General features: G+C 46.1%; 1 protein-coding gene and 1 long non-coding RNA gene across 8 annotated transcripts in view; both read right to left on the bottom strand.

The window, feature by feature from the left end:
- The window catches only part of LOC142585368 (GRAM domain-containing protein 4-like), a 150,573-nt gene that overhangs the window by 114,356 nt on the left and 14,675 nt on the right, over positions 1–21,542 (bottom strand). The window lies entirely within an intron of this gene.
- Positions 2,023–16,618, bottom strand: LOC142585365 (uncharacterized). 7 transcript variants are annotated; one of them, XR_012829072.1, is made up of 5 exons: positions 15,996–16,618; positions 15,861–15,919; positions 14,839–14,908; positions 13,677–13,745; positions 2,023–4,001 (listed from the first exon to the last, which is right to left on the bottom strand). It is a non-coding gene; the product is annotated as an uncharacterized LOC142585365 (long non-coding RNA). The 7 variants fall into 7 exon arrangements; XR_012829071.1 differs by having other exon boundaries at positions 13,677–13,892; positions 15,861–16,618; XR_012829070.1 differs by having other exon boundaries at positions 15,861–16,618.

Here is a 21,542-nt window from a genome sequence, read left to right as displayed (position 1 = left end):
TGAAAGTTTATGCGCAGAAGATGATAGCTGACCTTACAGCCATGTTTTTTATACAGTCCTTCACTTTCCATCAACTTCAGCAAATCATTGAAGCCCCAAAATAACACATTTAATATTGGTATTCAGATTGAACAGTTTCAGTTCTATGTCTATGTTTCAGAGAACTGGACCAAACTTGAAGAATGAAAATTTAGCTACCTATTGATGCTGTAGCTTTAGGCTCTGCAGGAACCATTTATCTGCAGCACCCAACTTATCCCGTATTTGACGGATCATGATAGATGTGTGAAGAAGCAAGAGTGTTATGCAGAACAGTTTTCAAGAGGTAGTGATCCTCTCCCATATAATTCATAAATAACTGGAAGGTTTCTCCTAAGGAAATGTTCGTGCTCTGCACTGTAACATTGACAAGTACCTCCCTAAGATAAGGTGATAAAGAGAGCTGGTTTTATGAATCTGTTGTATTTCCACAATTTTGACATGGCATAAGTGAGGCCCAAGGCATAAATGGTACTGCGTGCTGCACTTACTGTACAGATCAATAGTAGCCAATCAATAGCCATTTTATTGAAGATGCAAACTGGATCATATCCTAGGGCCAATTCACTGTCAATGAAAACTGTTATACTGGCTTCCTGCACTGTTTATTGATCATGGACTTCTTTTTGAAGTGCGATTGAAGTCCCTCAATATCTTAAACTATGAATTGCAACTGGGAGAATGTGTCCATTCATTAGGACCACACTTTTTGTCTTTAGCTCTCATCATTGTAAACAGCTTCATAATGAGAGCAACCTCAGACGAAATGCTTTTTTTCCTGGCATCCTTCTTCTGCCTTCTTTGTAAGCACAAACTATGGACATGTAAACAAGGTAATCTTGCATTTACCCTGCCTACAAGTGCCTCTTTTGACATTCATGCCTGTATTGCCTTTTCAGTGCCACTGAACCACTGAACAGTAATGACGAAAGCATTGTGCGGAAATATGCAAGGTGATCAGGAAATGTAAAATGAGTCATACCCCCGATTGTAGCAAACTGTTGCAGAGAAAACCCATGCACGTTTCTCGGAAAGTCTTCACAAACCTATCACATGCTTCAGACTGCTCCTGTGATTCAGATGTCTGCGATAACACGTAAAAGTAGGTTCTCACGGGCACATCTATTCTCTAGTTCATGAAGTCTTCATTCCAGAGAGCCTCACCATGCCGCAACACGAACCCCCGTATTCATAAATGCATCTTAACTTGAAGCCCATGCTTGACTCGATTTAAATGACGCCCGTCATGAACACACCAAAAGAAACGCAATGAGCATCTTGGGCGCGTTCACACCATGCGTCATTTATATCAAGTCAAGCATGAGCTTCAATACGTATTGCTGAATACGGCGGTAAGACTTGATAAAGTTTGCTATTATTTATTTGTCCAATGTTTCAGTTTTCTCATCAAGAATATCTAGCTTTTTCTGAATGCTACCAATTTTTGCTTCATTCTCCTTTTCACCACATGTGCTTCATGGCAATCTCTTTCTCCTTTCCCATGCTGTTGGCCAACGTGCAAGTGTTGTCTATGCACTAGACAGTTACGATGTGGTCAGCAGGCTTTGAATTTCTCTCTTTGCTTTTGTGATCAAGTCTGCCTGACCATTAGATTACTGTATACAATGAAAACAAAGCCTTTTTTTTTTCATGAAATGGGCAAGCACTTGCATCTCTTGCAAAGGATCTTTCAGTAAAGTTTTTCGTTCCTGCAATCACACTGAACATGCACGTCCATCATAATTTTTATGTATCTAAAACGCACCGCCAGAAAGAGTAACAAAAAGCAGCTATATTTTCAGATAGCACTTGTGGCTAAGAAAGCAACCCAAGACCAATTATGGATGGTCTCCATTTTTTTTTTTCAACATGTAAGGAGCATTGTGCACACACCTCTCAAGCATAAAGGCAGCACGTATGAGCCATGATGCATCAATAGCTCCCATGTCTGATCACCCAAAAGAAGGCAGGCCAAACATAAAATTTGTTTTTTGGAAATTCCGTTTATTATAGCTAAAATTTTATCTTGAAAACACAAAAAGTAGTCTTCATTTCAAGACCGTGCAACCTCTGGCTGTATATTGCAGAGCATGAAAACATGAAAATATACTAAATTGAAATAGCAACAGCAAAGAAACACTGGCTTCCATCTTCTGCAATGCAGAAGAGAGTGACACTGTACACGGTAATCCAAAGTATGGACCCAACTTGGTCGTAGCATACATGCTCTGTGCTGATGTAACTTTAATTAGAACTGAAGTGTGGCATCCACTACTCGCCTGTGTCATCAAAGGCCATTTCATGTTGCCACACATTCTTTATCTGCTACCTGAAAAGATTACATTACACCATGAAGATGACAAAGCTCACATGCATTAAAGGAAAATTGGTTGGCTATCTTGTCTCCCACACAACTCCGCCAAATACATGCAATTAGTGTAAGTATGCTAGTTCCTTGCACTGTTTCCCATAACATCTTTGTTGAAGGTACTGGGTAACAATATCTCAATCACTTCACAAACTGTGGAGGTTATTGTTAATTTTTAAAGCAAACAGCTTTATTTGCCTCTTGACAGCACATGGCATAATTTGTTTAATGTAAAAGGTTGAAGCAATTCATCGGCATGTGCTTCACAATGTGCCTTGCAAAGATTCCTCATTAACAAATATACTGTTTCGAGAGTTTTCATTTCAGTTTGCTGACACAATGACAAGAGACAGGAGGGAAGCTATGAAGCTGCTTGTCTCTCCACACCAAAAGCCAGCACCTATAGACTCTGCTAAAGATGTACTTCTCAAAATCTGGCTACTCCTTGACCAATCCGTGCAAAAATGTTAAATACGTGAGTCAGAAGTTATGTCAATCAGGCTGCTGCCACTCAAAGGGCAAAGCTCCTTGAAACGGCAAAGCCCAAAAAACAAGGAAATAAGAGCATGTGCGAACGTTTCATGCTTTATAATGTAGAATAAAGATTTCACCAACGCCAGGAATGACACGCATTAGTGCCAGCGGGAACATCGTCTTGAGAATGGCTCCTTGATTTGGATTACATATTTCAACTAACAATTCTGCTGTATTGATTTACAGGTTGTATTTATGAAATCAGCAGCAATTCTGCTCGTACAGTTTGAGAAATATGCCAAAATTGATGCATGGTTCTTTCACATAAGAATTTGAAGGACAAATTCTAGGAAGCGTTACAAAGGCAGAAACAGTGTTCGAAGGTGTCAGAATGAGGGCCATGAAATGAGGTCCTTGACTAACCGAACAGTGCCACTGCTGCAGACATTTTAAGCATGAAATGCTTTTAGCTCCTGTTGTCAGCCACCTTCAATTAACCAAAAGCCAGAGCCATTATCCTGGCACTCAAACCAGCTCATCCGGGCAAACAGTCAAGACTGCAATACATATGCTAGTTACTTCCCAAACATGTTAAAAAAATATTGCTTTTGAGTTCTAAATATTTGCTCACAATATCACTCAAGCTGTAACTTCTAGTATGCTGAAGTTTTATTTGTCACTTCTAATAGCAACGTTCAGAGGCAGATACAAGGCACTGTACACTTGTCATTTTTTGGCACTGAGACACAGTTGCTTGTGCTCTTTTCAATGCCAGCAGTCCGCGAGGTCCACGGCGCATATGGTGGACCATGACGAGACTTGCAATGGGGTTCTGTCTTTGACAGGGAACTTGCTTCCATATGGACCAGTGTACAGTTGCGTGATGCGGGGGGGTGGGGTGTGCCATTGCGAATGTGCGCTACACCCATTTTAATATTGTGGCTAGTAACATCTACAATCAATCTGCTTTGTCGGCAGCCATTTCATGCTTACATCTATTCTCGATTACAGGAGAGCCAGTATTTTTTATTGTCACCAGAACAGCCTGAAAATGCTCATACAAAATTCTCCAAAGAGTGCAAGCGCTTCCGAGCTTTTTTAGTCTGTACATTCCAGCTATCTGAAATGAATCCAAGAAAGTAGTGGATGTTAAGGATATGATCATAGAGCTATGGCATATTACTTCGAGGTAGATGAAGTGGTACACGAAGGTGTCCTGTGTATTCTATTTCAGTGATAACATCATAGTGAACTGTTGGATAGGAGAGATGCCGCGCTAGTGCGGCCAGCATCAAGTGCAATCAAAACGTGGCTTTGCTGTTGTTCAAAGCAGATATTGCATTCACCCTACAGCAGAAAGGAAACGAAGCAACACCTTCAAGAAGGCAGTCCCCAAACAGCGGAAAAAAAAAAAAAGGTTGGAGGACACTTAAGCTGCGCCTTTAAGAGTGGAACACGATAGCATTAAAAGATCCCTGGCTGCTTCTCACGCTTCTGGGCAACTGCAGCTTATGCTTCTGCAATGTTTCCCTTGAAATGCTGGTGGCAAACGCTATGCGCGAAGGCGAGCTTTCTGGGGCATGCCACTCCTAAGACATACCTGAAATGGCAGCTGGAAAAGGGGTTTGTGTTTGAGTTTCCGCGCAACAGAATGATGTTTTCTCGCATATTCAAATTACAATCCAACGCTATCATGTCTCAAAGTTGTGTGCAAGCCATACTTTATGAAATTTTGACACATTATACTTTGAGAATTTTAATTAGTTCAGTAACGCCTATATGCCACGTGGAGGGCCTGCACGAATCAGGATGCATGGTTCGGGATAAATTTTCTCATATGGAAAAGGTCGCCAACACCACTGCTGGATTTTCAGCGACACGGGGCCCTGAACGCTATGGCTGTTAATACCATTGTGAATCAGTTCCAGGCCAACAGCACATGTGCCATGCACAAAAAAAAAAAAAATAAAGTAGATGCACGTGGGCACTTCCCAAAATTTTTTTACAAGAAAGGCAGAGGAAAAACCTTTGCTGCTAAGGCATCAGATGAGTAATGTGTAAAACATGCAATATAAAGCTTAATTTTACACCCGACAACGATTACATTGTAACGTAGATTGGAGACAAGAGTCTTGCAAGATATACGCTTCTCTTTAATGGCGGGCCAGAACAAGAGCGTGCAGCTTACGCACTTCATCGTCTTTAGTGGCACCGACCTTTGCGTGCGCCGTCCTGCGGTGCGGGAGCCCCACATCTTTGTGTCAATTGCCTCCCATGAGAAGAGCGACTGTCTCGGTTCAAAAAGCTCTTTCAGCTACATAAGAAATGGAGCTCCTCAGGTGCATCTCAGCATTCAGGTATGCGTATAGTAGGGTTTCATGCGCACTACACGAACAACTTCAGCGGGAGGACGACGACGTAGTGAACTGGGCTCAGAACTGCAGGGGACCACTTCGTAGGTCACGTCACTGAGGCGGCGTGTAACCTTGTAGGGACCAAAATACTAGCGGATCAACTTTTCTGAGAGTCCATGGTGGCGGACGGGCGTCCAGACCCACACGCAGCCGCCGGTATTGTAATGGATGTCGCAACGACCCTGGTTGTATCGAAGGGTGGCGGTATGCTGTTGGCTCCGGATACGATGCCGAGCAAGCTGGCGTGCCTCTTCGGCTCTTTGTACGAACTCTTCTACGTGTTCGCTGGTCGGGCTATTATCAGCCATAGGTAGCATGGCGTCAAGTGTTGACCTGACGTGGCGCCTACACAAGTTCGAACAGCGTAAGCTATGTAGTCTCCTGTACAGCAGCGTTATACCCGAAAGTCACATAGGGTAAGATCGCGTCCCACGTCTTGTGCTCTACGTCGACATACGTGGAGAGCATATCAGCCAGTGTTCTGTTCAGACGTTCCATTAATCCATTGGTTTGAGGGTGATACGCAGTGTTCTTGCGGTGAGAGCTATGCGTCAGCAGGAGAACATCCTGCATAAGTTCCGGTGTAAATGCTGTACTGCGGTCAGTGATGAGAACAGACGGTGCACCATGTCGTAGGACGATGCGGCGTACAAAGAACTTGGCCACTTCATATAAATTTACTTGCGAAATAGCTTCGGTTTCGGCGTACCGGGTTAAGTAGTCGGTAGCGACGACTATCCATCTGTGGCGTGAAGAGGTCACTGGGAATGGCCCAAGTAGATACATTCCTATTTGTTGGAACGGTGCTTGAGGAAGGTCCACAGGATGGAGAAAGCCAGTCGGTTTAACTGGTGCTTTCTTACGGCACAGACAATCATGGCAGGTCTTCATGTACCGTTGCACAGAAGAATATGGCCGGGGCCAGTAATATTTCTGTCGTATCCTTGCCTAAAGTCTTGGCGAATCCCAGGTGTCCCGCGCATGGCTCATGATGGCAGGCTCGCAAAATGTTGTGGCGTAGCGCCGACGGCACGACAAGGAGGTACGTATTGGGGCCGCTTCCGCAGTTTTTCCTGTAAAGGACGTTGTTGTGCAAGTAGTATGAGGATAAGCCGCACATGAGCAAGCAGGGTAAAACACCTTCAACTCCTTGGAGGTGTTTGATCCACGGCAGCAGCTCAGCATCAGCGTGCTGGTGCTCAACCATCTTTATGGCGTCGATAACGGCGACAAATGGCAAGTCATGGTCAGGGTCCAATGAAGTCGTAGGGAGTGGTGCACGTGACAAACAGTCGGCGTCACTGTGCTTCCTGCCAGATCGGTAGACAACTGTAATATCATACTCTTGTAAGTGAGGGCTCCAATGGGCTAGTTTGCCTGAAGGATCCTTGAGGTTGGCAAGCCAGCACAGGGCGTGGTTGATCGCTCACAGCGTTAAAGGGTCTACCGTACAAGTAGGGTCGGAATTTACCAATTGCCCACACAACCGTTAAGCATTCTTTTTCAGTGGTTGAGTAGTTTTTCTCAGACTTGGTGAGACTGCGGCTTGCATAAGCAACGGGTCGTTCCGCACCAGCTTGCCACTGCACAAGCACCGAGACTCTCATTGCTGGCATCAGTATGGATTTCAGTGTCAGCGTCTTCGTTGAAATGAGCAAGTATCGGGGCCTCTTGCAAACGCTTGCGCATTTCATTGAACGATTGCTGCTGCTCCTCCGCCCAAATGAAAGGCGCATCATCGCATGTAAGCCCTGTTAGAGGCTCAGCAATTCTCAAGAAGCCCTTGACGAAGCGCCCATAATATGCGCACAAACTAAGGAAGCGTTGGACAGCCTTCTTGTCTGTGAGTGGTGAAAACTCAGCGACGGCAGCTAACTTGTCGGGGTCTGGTCGGACGCCTTGAGGACCAACGACATGGCCAAAAAATTTGAGCTCTTGGAACCCGAAGTAGCGTTTTTCAGGCTTGATGGTGAGGCTGGCAGTATGGATCGCAGGACACCCTCGAGTCATGCGAGATGTTCGTCAAACGTGCTCGAGAACACAACGACATTGTTTAAGTATACGACGCAGGTTTGCCATTTGAGTTCAGCAAGCACGGTATCCATCGTCCGCTGAAAGGTGGCAGGTGCGGAACAGAGACCGAAGGGGAGAATTTTGAACTCATACAGCCTATCAGGTGTCACAAATGCTGCTTTTTCACGATCCTGTTCATCAACTTCGATTAGCCAATATCCTGATTTAAGATCCAACAAAGAAAGAAACTTGGCATGTTGTAGACGATCCGATGCGTCGTCGATGCGTGGCAATGAATAAGCATCACGCTTGGTGACACGGTTCAACTTTCTGTAATCTTCACAGAAGCATAGTGTGTTGTCTTTCTTTCTAACACTACAGGGGAGGCCCACGGGCTGGTGGATGGCTGGATCACGTCGTCTTGGAGCATCTCTGTAAGGATGCTGACGGACAGGACATGCAGACTCGTCCGTAATAATGCGGTGTTTTGTGATACACTTGCGCCGCACTTTGGATGACGTTGAAAAACAGTCCACAAATTCATTCGCGAGACTCAGTAGACGGTCTTTCTGATGGTCTGGCAGAGCAGCGTTAACGTGAATCCGTTCTTTTAGGCTGGGGAACCCAGACTGCTGAGACGATGCGGTTTCCAATGTGGCAATGTCAGTAACGTTAGTGATTTCGTGAAGAAATGAGCTCAGTTCGGCCATGTTGTTCCTCGCGGTACATGCCGATAATCGTTGCTAAAGTTTGTTAGCAAAACGACTGAACATTTGTTTTGCACCTGAAGAAGCCCTCTGGCTATACAAATGTGGCACTCAAGAAGCAGGGGCATGTTTGCCTCAGCAATTCCTTCGGCGGCGTCCTCCATGTCGCATTGGACAAGGGTAAGCATGCTGCTCTTGGGTCGCAACGTGATGTGATCGTCAGTTACGCGAAGCGCGATGTCACGGTCGTTGTCATTACTGTTCGCTATGGCTTGCATAGTAGTGAAGCTGACTCTAGACTCTTGCAGGTCGATGATGGACCGTTCGCCTGAAGGAAATCCATGCCGAGTATAAGGTCCTTTGAACATTCAGGAAGATTGACGAAGTCGCCGATGTACGTGAAGCCCCGAATGTTGACTCGTGCCGTGCACCGGCCCATTGGAGTTATGAGATGACCTCCTGCAGTACGAATCTGAGTTTCGGTCCATTGCGTCGAAACTTTGTTCAGCATACGCGCGAGATTCTGGCTCATAACAGACGTGTCCGCACCCGTTTCGATTAACGCCATGACCTCGTGGTCATCTGTGGTAACTGGTACGGAACTACACTGCTTTCTTTGCGTCTCAATTACGTCATATCGCGGTCCTTGCAGTGGAGGATCTTCAGCGTTCGCAACATCAGCGACCTCTTCCTCCGCAGGTCGTTGGACTTGGTTTTCCCGGGAGGCTGGGCTGAGTGAGCGACATCTCGTTGCTCTCAGCTTGAATAGGGGGCTGGAAGACCTGTTTCGGGCGGGTGGCGGTGACCGGGGTTCACGGAATCGTGGGGCAAAGCAAACGAGGTATGCGTCAATCTCCAGGGCGCATTCACCATTGCACGGGCGCGGCGCATTCAGTGAAAATTCACGGAGCCCAGCTCATTGGTAGGGACACGCCCTGTAGAGGTGATCGGCTTCACCGCAATGAAAACACAAGGGCCTCCGGTCTGCGGAGCGCCATACGTCGCTCTTGTGGGGTGGGTGTGTTTCAGCCATGAATGGCGTGCAACGAGGCGAGTGTCTTGTTCAACGGCGCGCACACCAAGAAGGTCCAGGACGTCGCTCACATCGCGAAAAATCGGGGACAACGAACTTCGTGCAGCTTCTGTATACGACATACGAGGTTGTGGCTGCCGTACCTTGTGCTGTGGTGTCTCGCTTCGCTCTGGGACTTGGACTGCCTGCCTGATTTCCTCCCGGACGACCTCAGACAGAGCAGGTCGCTGTACCGATGCTGGAGCCACCTGAAGCTTTTGAAGCTCCTCTCGAACGATAAGCCTAAGGAGCTCCCACAAGGGATTAATATTGTCCAGGGATATAGCGAGAGAATCACGCGATAGGGTCGACACGTCGCGGTTCTGCCTTGTTCGCTGCTGCAGTGCCTTTTCCATCGATACGGCTTCCGCGAGAAACTCTGCAACAATATTTGGTGGGTTGCGTATTAGGGCACCGAATAACTCTTGCTCGACACTGCGTATCAAATTCCTTAGCTTCTTTTCTTCTGGCATGGACGGATCTGCGTGTCGGAAAAGTCGGCACATACCTTTGAGAAACATTGCGACGCTTTCGTTCGGCCTCTGTACTCTCGCCTGCATTGCAGATTCAGCTCGCTCCTTGCGATCGAAGCTGGCGTATGTGCTGATTAGCTGCCGTCGGAATTCGTCCCATGTCGATAGGGCCCTGCCTCACGGTTCTCAAACCAGGTCCGTGCATAGTCCTCGAGGGCAAAGTAGGTGTTGCGTAGTTTGCGCTCTGTAGTCCAGACGTTGAATTCTGCGACACGCTCAAAGTGATCGAGCCAGTCCTCTACATCCTCAAAGGTGTCCCCATGGAAGGATGTGGGGATTCGTGGCTGGTTGAGGACGACCTCGGTCGGGGCGGTCGATGAAGAAGGTGGAACCAATGTATTCATCCTTCTGACTTGATTGCGTAGAGGCTCATGCTCAGGTGGCAGTCCTTGAAGTCGACAGCTTTCCGTACCTGCACGGGAGTCTGACCGGACTTCGTACTGGGCTTGTAGACGGCGTTCGATCTGCAAGTGGTAGCACGTACCCCACACCTCCGCCGAAAAATGTAATGTAGATTGGAGACAGAGTCTTGCAAAATGTATGCTTCTCTTTAATGGTGGGGCAGAACAAGAGCGTGCAGCTTACGCACTTTATTATCTTTCGTGACGCCGACCTTTGCGCGCGCTGTTCTGCAGTGCAGGAGCCCCACACCTTTGTGTCAATATGCACAAATTGCACGCAGAATTGACGTCGACTTGGGGTGAAGGTCGCTTTCAGAGTTCTGCCTGGTGTTGTCTACAGGCAACAAACGCATTGGTGAAGAAGCTTACACAAACATTTTTCGTTGTCCTTCACTGTCTTTAGTCTCTGTGTATTTTCTACATATCCACCAAACCTAAATGTTTTCCTTAGGGTTTTTCATGTTTCATCCCTAACAGTTAGTGCCCATTACAGTGTTGAAGATGTTTGCATGTTTTTTTCTTCTACGCACAGCACTTAAAGAAGAGCCATCCTGTCAGCCACCTAGGTCTACTCCTTTTGCTCAACTACATTTTTTAGCCCAATGATGAGAAAGACTTCTCTAGCGTACCTGAAGGTCATGAAGAAGTAGAACAGGATTACCGGCTGCGCGAGATATTTCAAGACATACTAATGATTTTTTTTTCAGACAAGATTCAAAACATGTTACAAATTTATTAGCTTTCTTTTACCATTTTTTATAAGGCTATTGAGTAAAACTATCTTCATCCTCAATTACTGACTGAATTCATCTTTGATAGCAGCAACATTCTTGTATCATATAGCGTGTGTTGATGTTGGGCAGTCCTTCCACAATAACAGCCTTTAGGGAGTTTTTATCTATGTGTAGCTGTTCGTTATTCTCCTTCCCAGTAACCCCCACCATACATAGTGGCATGCAGATTGAAGTATTTGGAACTAGGGATACTACATCGAGGTTGATGTGGCTTCAGAAATTTACCACCGGACACTCGCGAGCCATGCAGATGTTGTGGAAGCAAATAAATTATATAGGGTGGTGCCTAATGACATTGTGCCCAAAAAGCTTTACTATGTCACCTGGGGCTGCTTGGCTAAGGCCATAATTGGCTTTTGAGGGTTCTCACTCGTATCACCCCCTACCTCCTGGAGGAACTCAACCACTTGAATGGCACCTTGCCACAGGCATCAGTTATTTTTTGTCACAGATGATAATTAGACACGATTGCTTGTCTCACCCTGAAAACAATGTGGTTCGTGACATTTCGAGAAGGTGGTGATCTCCAAGTTACTGTGGTCAGTGTGTAAGGCGACTAGCACAACATAAAGTTCCATCTCGTGCATCAGGCAGAATGCTGCTATTTCCAAATAAATTTGCTAAATAGGTCACAGAGGTGATTGTGAAGCTAAGTCGAGTGCTTAGACAGATTGAGAATGTTAATGGTTGTGGAGATTCAAAGCCGCATCCTCAAATACTTTGCGCAGCTTGCATGACAATTTTGAAACTGGAGCCTGTGTCCTGTGCACTAATATTTCACTGTTTTGTATGGCTGCTTTTATAGAAGACGAAAGCCAAACTTCTCCAGGTTTAAGACTGGTTTTACGACAGCTATGACAGAGCCAACTCCTTGGTGCATGCTTATGGTGACGAAGCCATCAGGAGCACTCCACACTTTTATGGATTACACAAAAACTGAACAAGCAAGCCCTATGAGCCAATTCCTGCAGTAGACCATACCCTTCAGATACTACAAGTCACAGCTTGGTGTATGAAAAATTGATGCCCAAATTCAGGGTTTTGGCAAATCCCTCAAAATTACAGAAAGTTCTTGACCACCTTTACAGCACCATTCCGTTGGTTTCGCTTTAACTGCTCATGCGATTTGGTATCTGGTGTGCCCCAGATCAAACACAATGGTATATGAATGATATTCATCCAGAACTTATATGTGTTGCTTGTCATATGGTAGAGGTTATCAGTTGGTGCTCAACTAAACATGAACACAACGAACTCTGCAGTACATTTGAGGGCACCCACTGTGCAAGAGCTGCCATCCACAAAGAGAAATGTAAGTTTGGCATCACAATAACATCCTACTTGGGGCACATGAACGAAAACAAGCTCAAAGCTGTCACAGACATGCCAAGACCATCCTCCAGAAATACTGCTGCTAATGGGCATGACCACCTATCTAGGTTTATTCGCTCCTAACATGCAAACACTACACCCATTGTCCAGCATGCTGTTTTCAAAGCATGGTTTGTCTGGAACCCACACAGTTTCCAGAATTCTCAAAATGGAAAGAAATACTTTCTTCAGATCCAGTGCTTGGCTGGTGCTCCTCAAAATGAGAGACCAGCTGCTAATCACAGCTGATGCTTTGTGCTGTGGTCTAGTTGCAGTGCTCAGCCAAAAGCAAGACGATGGGCAACATGTTACCAGATACGCCTCAAGATATTTTGCAGAGACAGAATGCCTGGCTATGCCCAGATATAGAAAGAAGTGCTTTCTTTCTTGCAAGCTCGAGATAAATTCTATAAATGGGGCAACAATCTGTTTCCCAATCTATAAAATGAGCACATGATTGATGCATTATGAGGCATAATGTACATCTTAGGCAAAGACTTTCCCGCAGCTGATACACTGTGAAGTTCTCATGTGAAGGAGAATAACAGGCACCACAAGGGCCTACCAAGATTGAAGGCTATGCATGCTGCCTCTCCCCACCTTCTTTACAACAATTGAAGAAAGAACAAGTGCTAGATTAATGCTGCTGCCAACTTTGCATTTTCACTCGAAAGAGCTGGACAAGGTGTTGCAAACTCTGAAAGAATTCTGGCTTTACAAGGACAATGTAGTCCAAGACATGTTGATATTTTGGCAATAAAACCATCGCGCCCAAGAAGCTACAGGAGCTTACCCACCCAGCACTTCTCACTTGAAGGCCACTTTGAAATCAAAAAATGCCTATCAAGATGACAAAAGTGCTGCATCGTAAATACATACAAACAGCAAATGTCTTCAAGTCATGTCGTACATGCTAGCACCACAGGGCTAAGAGAAGGGTGACACTCCTGCAATTGGGATTCCGAGAAAAGCTGTTACAGAAGTTCACTATGGACATATTTTCTATTGGAGGGGTGTGGTGGCTCATCGTCACAAAATACTAGTAAGGGTATCCTGAGCTAGTACTGGCTAGTTTGACAGGACCTGTGGTTGCGACTCAATGCCTCTTTGTTTTCAAAAGGCGTGCAATAGTGTAGTGGTCGTGAACCGCAACAAACTGTAGCTTCCAAAAGGGCGCAGCTCGCTGTTTGCAGAATTCATAAGAATTCCAACAAATGGCGTGCAGTCCACGCTACCAACAGCGCAATGATCTCACAGAAGCCACCATAAACTTATCCAAGAACTCCCTTGAGACGTCAGGTGATGCCTACAAGACACACGATTATAGACTGAGCCTTCTGAAAAATAGCTCCTCGCTAGTGCAAATGCTTACGAGCCAAAGGCTTAGGACTACACTTCCAGCTACTGCAAACAGCTTCTTTCCACAACTCCCGGACCCGAGGAAAATGAAAGTGCATGAGCAAAAGTGCAAGCAGAAACAGAAAACTTACTCTGATGTTGGGCATGGCATACAAGATCTACCCAATTTGTATCCAGACATTAATGTCCGAGTAGTTGACCTGGAAAATGCAGGCACACTTCAGCAGCCAGGAGATAAGCCCAGGTGATAGTGGATAGACACGGACAAAAAGACCATTCATCTCAAACAGGACACAACGAGTGCCACTGCCTCTGGCTGCATAATCAAGGGTTCGATGAAAGTTCGGCTGGTCAGGCATGGAAACGAAAAAAAAAAAATGTGATCTAAGAAATAATAGTCACACGACTATTATTTGCCGAGCATGCGCAGGAACATAGTCACAAGATTGACTGGGACAATGCCACTGTTGTTGCCAAAGAAAAGAACATGTCATCCTGGCGGCTGCTAGAATTGCTAATCGTTCAATTGACGCCAGCTACGATGAACCGGACACCAGGGACTATGCCTGCCATTTACACATGTTCATTACGTCACATGCTGGCTACATAAGTGACGACGATTTCCTGTCCTACTCAGTGAACAAGGAACCCGTGTGTAGTTCCAAAACGTCGGGTTATACATCAGACTTGGTCAGTGACCGTGAACCCCCCTTCATGCCTCTGGCTAGGGGAGACGAACACAAGCAGCCACACGACTGTACCGAAGAGGTTCCGTTTTGTAGAGATCCTGGGCATCAACACCATAGAAGTGGACAATGCATAACACCAGCTAAGCAGTAAGCAACATGACCCTTTTTATACAGGGAAGGATGTGCTACAAAGATGCTTGTACTACTGTAACGCTAATGTGCATGCTTGTAGAAAATGATCACAATAAAAAACTCACCTCTTGCCTTGTGCTCAATGTTGAGGCTACCATTCTGAATCACAATTACTTTATCCCACCTAGCTAACAGTTTGTCAAATCTCAACGAGGTTTTAATAAGACTCTTGTCTCAACTACCCGAAACGCCAGTCTGTGTAGTAGTGTTACACAGTGTTGGGTTCAAATCTGCCATAATCATGAATCCGAATGAACTTGCCCACATTTCAGTTATTCTGCAAAAGTATTTGGGATCACTTCGTTGCTTCTATATGCACTGCGGCAATCACAGCTGTGAAACACATTTAGGTCGTACTGAAGATGTCAAAGACCATGTAACATATGTGCTGAAAGGAGCAATGACAACTTACGACATTGACAGATGCCATTCAGATGAGTGTTGCTGTGCCAGTCGAAATTGCTGCTTTGACAATGGCTAAACTTGAGACAGAATACCATGAGGCAAAGTGAAAAGAGAACAAAGGTGCATTTTTCAGCTACATCACCTCATTGCTCCAATGCCCATGCATTTGATAATTCATTCATACAATGCGGCGGCCTAGGCAAAGCCACGTTTGGATGAACCAATGTCTGCTTTTAAACATCACAAAATTCCACTTTTTCACGCACTAACGAACAATTGGCAGGTTTGAGGATTTACGAGTGTCAATAAATAGTGAATCTGTCATTCATGTGTTTACACTTTGTCTCATTATCTTCGTATGATCAAGTGTATGCTTGAAAGCGCAGACACTACACTGCTGGCCTGCTAGCTAAACGCACTTTCAAGTGGCAGCTGGTGATAGAAATCTTCGAGCATTTGTCTATAAAAACGCTCGCGTAGATTTCGCGGTATGCTCATGCGCTTTCAGTGCAACGCACTGCGTGACACCTGCCTGTCAGGCCGAGCAGGAGAGCGCCAAGGGACGAAACACCAAATTGTTCATTTGGCACTGTAAATACGTATGTCTCTATTACAGTGTGCCTGTATATACACTTCGACGACGGCAATGATGCCACCGCTTGCAAAGTCGGCCAATTTAAAGAATGTGTCACAGCGTTCGCTTTCCATGTGTACAATCTAACACGGCGAGTCTCTTTTTTCATGCGGAAGCAGCCTTCTGGATCTAAAAACATTGATATCGCGAGCGCAACAGAACAAACGGGCGGTAGTGCGCATGAGGTTAAAATCGTAGTCCGCAAAATATGGGCTATAAAAAACGGCTCAAACACGTTACAGATGGGTGTCAATTTAAGGCGTGCAGTGCATTTAAAGCGTACTTTTAGCGAGAACTTCAGGCGGCGTGAAAAATGATGCCTAAGCATGCATAAATAACAAAAAAATTATGTACGTCCCAGATGAGTTGAAAGTGGTCGCGAACAGCTACCTTACCTGTCTATGTGAATGACAGGTGCAGCCTCTGAGCTTCTATACGATTCATATTCGGTATTCTATTGGGTACAAGAAAGAGTTATTACGAGGAAATATAAGGAACAGCTGGGGATAACCAAAAAAGCTGAGATGTACCATTGAAGCTCCCATGCTACGCTCACATCCAATTGACAGGAAGCCGCCATGGCACATTTTGACTACCGGAAATAGGTGGCGCTTAGAGCCTTAGAATTAGAGTTACATAAAGAAATGTTGAAACAGTTTTTCGTTTAAAATATTCTACGTGTTGCTTATTTTAATTGCCAGTTTTCGTTTTCATCCCTTGTCTAGAGAATCGCCAACAAAAAGCACAATTTACAAACTGTTGAGAACCGAAACCAGGGCGACGCACTCTTTGCGGGTACAGTTTTATTAACCTTGATCAATGCCTTGATGATAGTGCGCCGAAGCCAGCACATGCGTGCAAAGGCGATGGATGCTACGTTCATGAGAACAATATCTCGACATCGGTCAATGCTGCATAACATAAGCTTGCAGCTGTAGTTTTCACACATTTTTTACGCATGGTATGCTTCGGTTCTTTTCGGATTTACTCTCCGACACATTTTAAACTGTGCCACTACGCACATGCCAACATTTCGTCACAATTTCTTTAAAGCGGCATTTAGTTCATCGAGTACACCGACAAAACATGCGTGGAAACGCTTTCGAGCACCTGTCTCAGCAATCCCGCCTCCCTCCGCTCCCGCCCCCCCCCCCCTTTTTTTTTCCTATACCGCCACTAATTAATGCACGTATAAGTTAACCTCCACATACAAATCACTCGTGGCGTGTCCCTTCACTCCGAATTAAGTCTGTGCTGTAAACTTACGTACGTACATGTACAGTGCTATACATCGCGGCTAGTCGCGTCGCAATCCCGTGTTTCTCTAGGTTTAACGCCCGTTCAATACCTATGTAGAATCCAACAATCGGTTTGCTCTGGCGCAGTTAGAAGACGATCGTCGTCGTGGTCTTTGCACACCACAAACGCGCCACGCACACACACACACACAACTAGATTGCGCAAAACGCGCTGTTCCACGTTGCATCGCTTCGTTCGTGGTCGTGCTGTTTGCGCGAACGAACGCGTCACACACGCAACTCGATTGCTGTTTGCGCACGCCAAAACGCGATGTTCCATCTTTCGTTCGTGGTCGTGCTATTTGCGCATACACATTCGTCACACGCGCAACTAAATTGCTCTTTGCACACACCAAGCGCGTCACACACACACAACTTCAATTGCCGTAAAACGCGCCGTTCCACCTTATATCGCTTCGTTCGTGGTCGTGCTGCTTGCGTGCACGCACAATGAACCGCCTACTCTGCTACTCCGGCGAGTTGGCACAAACAATACTACCCACTGATACATGCTGATACTACCACATACTATCTGCGCTATGGTATATTTCTATGGGCCCCGCGCGAGCGAGCGCATGGGGACGAGGGCGTTTCAGGAGCTAGGTGCGTTTTTTACACGACACCTAGGGACCTACGCTCCCCTAGGGCGAAAAGTTACCTAGATATATAGTTCCCGTTGGTGCCGCGGGGGCGGCGCTGCAGTCGACCGGCTGCACAGGCGAGCGAATGTAAATGCGCCTCCGGGCCAGTCCGCTGGTACGACAGCCGAGAATACTGCTTACAACACCGCGACTAGAGAGCGCGGACTCGCCGCCATTTGATTGGCTGACGCAACGGTCTGCAGAGTATATATGCACAAATGCGGTGGTTCGAGCCAATGGGAAACGCGGGACACACGGTCATCGAGGACAAACAACCTTATCACGTACACCAAGACTTGAATGCAAACTGAGCGACCAGACAACAACACGTGGACACGATACAATTAAAGAAACGTTTGCATATATAGTTTGCATACACGCGCAAAAAACGCGCGGTGCTCTAACATTCGCTGTTGTTATAGCACGCTCACAGGATGCGCTTGGCATGTTAGTCGAAAACTTACACAGAGCAAGCAACTTCCATTCGAAAAGGAGAAGATTCTTCGCTTATGGAAAGGGCGCTTCTCAGTGGGTAAGAAATACTTTTTCCTTCTTTTTTTTTTTCCTTAGCTGAATGAGAAGTGCAGAAATATGGGCATTATTTTTCTCTCCCCTTTCATATTATATACCTTTCGCCTCTTACCGCTGGCTGCGTTTAAGTTCTTCCACCTCGAAATTTCATATCGTGGCAAATGGAGTGAACGATTGAATACACGTTTTATTGCCACTTTTCTGTGGGTGTGTCGCACGTTCGCAACGGCACTGGGATTCCTGCAATGGAAATTGGCGCATGCTGCAAACGCATCAAAACGACTACAGGGAGTGACGTCTAACCCATGACAGCTATGTATAGTATATCGCTGTTACAACAGAAAAGAAAAAAAATATTTGAGGCTGAAACCATCCTTAATGATTATCCATGTCATGTCAAGCATTTCTGAAAGGTATACATACGATACAAATGTCTGCAACGAGTGGCGACGTTGGTATGATGACGGCGATGTTGTGACGACGACTGCTTGGCGACTATGACGTCACGAAGCTGCAGTGACGACGACAGTATGGCGATGGTGGTGCGACGATGGCGGTGTGACGACAACGTGAGGGACTTATGCCGATGGGATGACGACGTTAGAAGCGTCACAATGGTATGATAACGACGAAAAGAAGACATTGGTATGATAACGACGACAAGAAGACAATGCATGGTATGACGACAAAGGGATGACGAAGGTGGAATCACGACGGTAGCGTGAAGACAAAGTTGTGACGACTATGTGTGAGGCGATGCAATCGCTACAACAAAATGACGACGACGGAATGATGACAACGGTTTGACAATGAAGGCTCGAAGACCGCGGTGTGGTGTCGACGTTATGACAACGCAGTAACGCAGCAACAGAGTAAAAAAAGCAGCGGAAAGATGACGATGACATGGCAACGAAAGAATTATCGCAATGTCATTAGGGTATCGAAGTGACGACGACAGCATGACAGCAACGGCGTGTTGGTGTCGGAGCTCACGTCGGAGCTCACGTCGGCGCTCAGGTACACCAAGCGCCGCCGTGGCCTGCCTTAACTCGCACTATATCCGGTATTTGTTTGCACTATGCCCGGAAGTTTTTCGCATTGAACTATCTCCGGTATTGGCTCATATCTTTTTCTGAGACAAAATTTGGCGCGTCCTTGCGCGTGCCCTTTCTATGACCTTGGTCCCGACTAAGGAAAAGAACTCCTTCGCGTTAGAAAAAAGAAGAAGAAGAAAGAAACCCAAATGACAAAAAGGTCCAACAATGTCTACATGACCGAGATAGATCACACAGTCAGCAAGAGAGGCAACCTGACTCTCTCTTTCTTTCTTTTCCTCCTGTAAAGTGGTTAAAGCGCGGGCAGAACCACTTGTCGGAGGCAACGATCCGTGTCATTTCTAGGCGCCATGCGCTTTCCACCCTCCCTTTCTTTCTATTCGCTTATTTCTTCCACGTGCCGCACGAAGCGAGGGCCAAACGAGTTACGATGCGCAGGCACGCATGTATATGGTAAACATATACCGCACACATGCCCGCTCCGCTCGAGCGCGGACACGCACTCGTATGTACACGAGCACATCACAGCGCCACCTAAAGGAACGGCCTTATACGTAGTGCCGGCCAAAGCAGGGGTAACTGGGCCGACAACGTCGACGATACGACGAGAACAATAGTGAGGACGCGTTTACGATGGGGGAGACGGAGGACAACAATACCGAGGACACCATTGCCAGGATGGCACGGCGACGTCTGTCACAACGCTATAACGATGAGGATGACGGCACGACAGCGAACGACACGATGACGACGACGCGGGCTGTAATAACGAGGACAAAGTCGTGATTGCTTCAAGACGATAACAACAATAATGAGGACGCGATGACGATGTACAATTAACTAGGACAATGACGAGGACAACGAGAACGGGTGCACGACGACGGCACGACGACAACAAGGACAATACAATAATGACGACGGCAATATGTATTACGGCACAACGAAAAATACGCAAACAAGCACGACGACGACACAAGGGCGATGGCAACAGTAGCGAGGGAACAATGGCAATGGTGGTACGACGACGAGAATAAGGAGGACGATAACAAGGTAACGAGTAAACAAACGGTATAGAGTCTTGAGTGAGGGGGACATTCGTTGTCTTTAATCAAAATTAAAGCGAAATCGAAAATATAACAAGAAAAAATAAAGAACGGTTGAACTAAATCAAGGTGCATCGGCCCGCACCACGTAAACAAAGCAGGAAATCACAAATAAGGTTTTCCTTTTCTGGAGGCATTTTTCTTCCAGGAAGATACTACGATAAACATGATGAGCAAAACGAGAACAAGGTGAAAGCAGGAGCCAACATTTCGACAAGTGGACTTGTCTTCTTCAAGGCGACATATCCAACGTTTCGACAAGTGCAGTTGTCTTCTTCAAGGCGACTCCTGTTTTCACCTTGTTCTCGTTTTGCCCATCGTCTTGAATTTCGATCTCCCGTCTTCCCCGTGTTTTCCCACGATAAACATGGTGATACCTGCAACAGTCGCAGCTTCGTACGCCTCTAAAGCTACCCGTTTAATAACATTAATGTCTCGATGATCCCTGTGCGCATATCAGTGCCACCTGGCGCCCGAATGTATATTGCACGTATTCGCTGAGCAAATCCTTCTGCGGCCCCACCGGGCATGGGGACGTTTCGGATATCGAGTGCCTCTCAAAACACGCGTAGGAAAACGCGAACACACAACGCAACAAAGAACGCACGACTGCAAATGGCGGAGTCGAAGGCGCGGAGACGCAGCAATTAAGGGCCGAATCTCCGTAACGTTATTTGCGTCGTATAAGGCACGCGAGGAAAGTGGCTTTCGGGTGCGCGCGAATAATGGCTGAGTATAATGGTTTCAATGGAGCGGCGCCGCGGCCCCCATCCGTTCTATGTCGCACTGATCGGCGTGCAGACGCGTGCAGGAAAGCAAAGGGAGGGGCAGCACATGGTGTTCTGGCGAGCATGCGCAGTCGAATTTCGCATTAGCGCTTGTACTTTCTTTCGAAAGGTAGAGTACAGTGTCGTATTCGAAAGGTGGAGAGTATAGTGTCGTATTCGAAAGGTAGAGAGTGTAGTATCATATTGGAAAGGTAGAGAGTATAGTATCGTACTATACTCTCTACCTATACCTATACTCTCTACGTATTCGAAAGGTAGAAATTATAGTATCGTATTCGAAAGGTAGAGAGTATAGTGTCGTGTTCGAAAGGTAGAGAGTATACATAGTACTGCATTCGAAAGGTAGGGAGTACAGTGTCGTATCCTAAAGGTAGAGAGTATAGTGTCGTATTCGAGAGGTAGAGAGTATACTATCGTATTCGAAAGATAGAGAGTATACTATCGTATTCGAAAGGTAGAGAGTATACTATCGTATTCGAAAGGTAGAGAGTATACTATCGCATTCGAAAGGTAGAGAGTATAGTGTCGTGTTCGAAAGGTAGAGAGTATACTATCGCATTCGAAAGGTAGAGAGTATAGTGTCGTGTTCGAAAGGTAGAGAGTACAGTGTCGTATTCGAAAGGTAGAGAGTATAGTGTCGTATTCGAAAGGTAGAGAGTAT

Source organism: Dermacentor variabilis, chromosome 6, assembly GCF_050947875.1.
Source record: "Dermacentor variabilis isolate Ectoservices chromosome 6, ASM5094787v1, whole genome shotgun sequence".
NCBI classification, from domain to species: Eukaryota; Metazoa; Arthropoda; class Arachnida; order Ixodida; family Ixodidae; genus Dermacentor; species Dermacentor variabilis.
The sequence above is the reverse complement of the archived record's forward strand: the minus strand, read 5'-3'. Positions and strand labels throughout refer to the sequence as shown.